This window comes from Pararge aegeria, chromosome 17, assembly GCF_905163445.1.
Source record: "Pararge aegeria chromosome 17, ilParAegt1.1, whole genome shotgun sequence".
NCBI classification, from domain to species: Eukaryota; Metazoa; Arthropoda; class Insecta; order Lepidoptera; family Nymphalidae; genus Pararge; species Pararge aegeria.
This window is the reverse complement of record NC_053196.1, coordinates 16,003,916-16,008,081: the sequence shown is the minus strand read 5'-3', so window position 1 is coordinate 16,008,081 and position 4,166 is coordinate 16,003,916. Positions and strand designations below refer to the sequence as shown.

The following is a 4,166-nucleotide window of genomic DNA, read 5'->3' as shown; positions in this document are numbered from 1 at the left end:
GTGTTACTAAAACAGTTTGCAGCGCGACCGTAGCTGATATATTGTACATACTGGTGGTATTTCATATTAGCATTCCACTGCATGTTTCATCTAAATTGCTATCTAACATGGTATCTCCTTGTATATGTTAATTCATCGCATCCGGGATAGATTACACTCGTATTCCAGTCCATTCGACTTCAGTATGTGATTTTTTTTACTCGAAGTTAACGAAATCCAATCTAAATATAAATATATAGCCCAGCGGCGATAGCCCTTTAAATGAGTACTTTAAATTCAATATTCATCTAAATCACAAAATTCTTTATTCATGTAGGCCTTCTTTTCGTGGGGAAATCCTCATGGATAACACCGGAACACGGGGAGGCATAGTGGTTATGCCGGACTCGTACCGGCTAAAACCCCACGGTGTTCCCACAAGTCGCCTGGCGGCAGGGCCACGGGAACGCTTTCCCACACAACCGCGACCCAGCTAGCGGGGCCCCTTGGCAGACCCTACTCTGATGGCGGATCGGTTGAGATTCCACATCTTCATCTCTTAACCGTTCCACCGCTTCCTTCCGCAGGAGGAGTACCTATTCATGTAGGCCTATCGCAAGAACTTATGAAGCATTTAGTAAATAAAGTGAGTAAGCAATCAATGTTATTACGTAAATGGAACTACGTAAATAAATTGATTCAGTAAATAAAGCGGGTAATTATATATGTTAATATATATTTAACTGATGTTTGATTGTTCAGATTGTAATAATAAGTAGTAGATCTAGCAATACTTACTAATTTTTATTCACGCAAGTTTTTTTCTAACGTAACAGCTTTTGAGCTTCAATTATTCTCAATCTGCTTTTTGTATAGGATTCATTCATTTAGAATTAATTTATTTATATAGAATGTATTTATTGCTTGGTATTTTAGCTATGGCTTCGCTCCCACATTAAAGATATATGCTGTGGCGGACTTTTAATAGAACTGTTTTATGCTAACAATCCCACATGGAGGATTTTTCTGACTTACTTGAAATGTATTGTTATATTTTTGTAAATTTTCACAATTCTAACTTAATATTATAAATGCGAAAGTGTGTTTCTTTAGCCTTTCTCCACTACTGAGCAATCAATGAATTTGATTTTTGGAATTAGAGATAAAGTTAATTGAAAGAACGGAGACTAACGAGGACTAATTTTTACCCAGGGAAACGGTTTACACAAAATTTGTGAAAAACTGTAATTAAAGTAGACGAAGAACGCGGGAATCAGCGAGTATCTTTGTAAATGATAGCCCGTACTTATGTAAAATCGTAAAATTCACTGATTTCTGATGCTTTACTTTGTACACACAACTAACAAGTTGTACGCCAAATTTCAACTTTTTAATTCATCTGGCAGCAGGTAATGTTTTTTATTGTAGAATATGTCAGGATATCGAAAAAGGGCAGATTTTTAGACGTTAATATTTCAATAACCGTTTGAGCTGTACGTATGAAATTTGGGGTTCTAGTTAATCTTAGGGATTTCAATAAATAAACAAAATTGCATGACGTGTTTCTGTGAAATACCGTTAGATCTCATTAAGACAAATAATTTAAATATATTTAAAAATAAATTGAAAGAGCATCTTCTGAATCAATGTTATTAAGATTGAAATGAATATTTAGGTTAATTTTAATAACTATGTAACTTTAGAGGAGTAATCAACTTGACTGAACATTTTGGTATTGGCTGACATTTGAGGACTTTAATATTATGGTATTAAATCTAGTTATAACTTTGGGAACCAAATTGTATTTGAAACTAATTGCGTTATCATCTTAATATTATAATTATTATTAGTTTTAAAATAATGTTAATGATTTTTGCACGCCAATCTTGGCTGAATATGTAGATCATGAATTAAGCATAAACATCTATGTTTTTTGTATCATGTTCAAGCAAAATTTATTAAATAAGTACATATAAAAATAGATTTTGAGTTACTGAGTGGCCAAAAGTGGCTCTAAATGGTTCGTGTAATATTACACACGGTAGCGGCATCACCAGTTTTACATTCTTGGTTGGATATTGGCTGACATGTGCCTTGATTGACAGGTCCAACATAAGAGAAGAAATCCTCTTCCGTAGAAACATTGTGAGAAGGACAGCAATACTTTTTGACCTGTCAATATAGTTTAGTATTGAGAATCGTGCACTACAGAATTACTGGTACCAATACCTATAAATTAAAGATTATTATCAATATAACAATATTCATCCCTCGAAACAGGCATAAGGCGTACAATTTCACGAGAATCGGAATAAATAAGGTGGTTGTTCTGATCAAAAGTCATTCCCAATACCCCTTGCACAGTCACGATTCTTTTTACTTTCTGTATAATTTTGCTTATAACGTAGATTCCATTTCGCAAAGGTGAACGTGACCAGCATGATCAACAGCCATTCCTAGGAACCTTGGATTATCCTCCAAAAATATAACTTTGTTGTCACTATTCTTGATACCAAATAATCCCGTACTGTTGATAAAGAATATGTTATTGTCTTTATCGAAAACAAACTGATTTACTGTCGTGTTGACTAATGCTGGAATTGCTTTAATTTTCAGAGTAGTATGCTTTTAGGCTAGGGAATCTTATAAAATACAATTTTCACTTCATTTGTATCCACCAAATATCTAGTTTGCTGATAAAAAGCTTTTTGAGTACTTTATAATTAGGATTGTACCTGTATATACCATGGCTACCTCCGAGGTATATTTCGTTGGTTTCAGAATCTCTTGATATGGCAAAAGCGTCTTTAATTCCTTTCAAAACAGTAACTCTTTTGTGCGAACGTTGAGTGATACAGGAACATATTCCCTTTGTCCGGAATCAAAACTGAAGTACAACGTGTTAGATTCACTGATGACTAATTGGTTTGGGCTGTGAGCTCGGGAAGCCAAATTCTCCTTGATATAGCACTGTTTAATATTATCCTCGGATAGTAAGTCGCAGATTTTGTTTTCCTTTAGCATGTCCTTGATTAAAGAAACCGTAGGGTTGACGCAGAACAGAATTAAACTTTTAACGTTAAACATTTTTAATTGTTGTTTAAATTATTTCAAACAGTGTTTAATATTAATTATTTTTTTCAGAACTTTATTATATGCTGATATTTAACTTATATTTGTTCTTCAGTTAAGGTGCTAAAATTGGATACTTGACATCCCATCTGGATTCATCAATCTGATTTTTCTTTATTAAATATTTTGGTCGATATTATTTTCACTCGTTCAGTTCAGTTACATATACCTATTCTACTTATAATAGCTTAAAATTGAACTTTCTGTTATTAATTAGTTTGTCTTTATTTTTCCTATTAACTTCTCTGGTAGGGATTAGATTTTTAGAATTAAAGAATACCTTTGGAAATGAATAAATTCAAAATAATCGTATGAATATTAATCACATAAGTGTCTATCAGTGTCGTCTTTACACGCGGTTCAAAAACACGGGTGTGAGGGTGTGAGCAAACATTGACATTTAGGCTTCGCTCTCCTTGCCGCACAAACAAATAAACAAACAACTTGAGTATCTGTAAATAACATTCTTCTAACAGTAAACATACTTCGGTAAACATGCTAGTTACATTGGTAAATGGATTAAATAGAGGTTGTGTGTGTGTGTGTGTAGGTGTGTTATTTTTGAGTGGTTTCGGCTCTTTCGAGGACAGCGGAGTGCGATACCTCTTACTTTTCGGAGTGTTTTCAATGTCGTTCTTTTCTATTTTTTACGTTTTAATTGGCACTGACTCCAAAATGTAGCATTTGTGTTTCCGAAGTCGGTTTTTTTTTGTAACTAGTATTAACGCTAAGCGTAGATTATTTTTATTTATTTAAACTGTTGTCAGAATAGAATGCTACTTAATGACTAAGTATTAATTTTATCAGTACACGCTTTCTTTTTTAAAAATGTTAATTCCGTTGGTTATTGATAACAAAAATGTTACGAGGATAAAACAACAATGTTGTAAATAACGTAGGAGGAGGTTGTTAAATTTTATGCGAAGCTTTCTTGAGGTAAACAAAGAGTTGCTTTGTTTCAGAAATTCCTTTAAAATTTTATTTTTCTAGATCCATTTTTCATATTTTTCCCCTCGCCAAAGGAATTCTCGTACTAGATTCTGATCTGAAGGTTG

General features: G+C 33.3%; 1 pseudogene; it reads right to left on the bottom strand.

Moving 5' to 3' along the window:
- Positions 1-2,215: 2,215 nt before the first annotated feature.
- Positions 2,216-3,066, bottom strand: LOC120631276 (annotated as a pseudogene).
- Between the last annotated feature and the right edge of the window lie 1,100 nt (positions 3,067-4,166).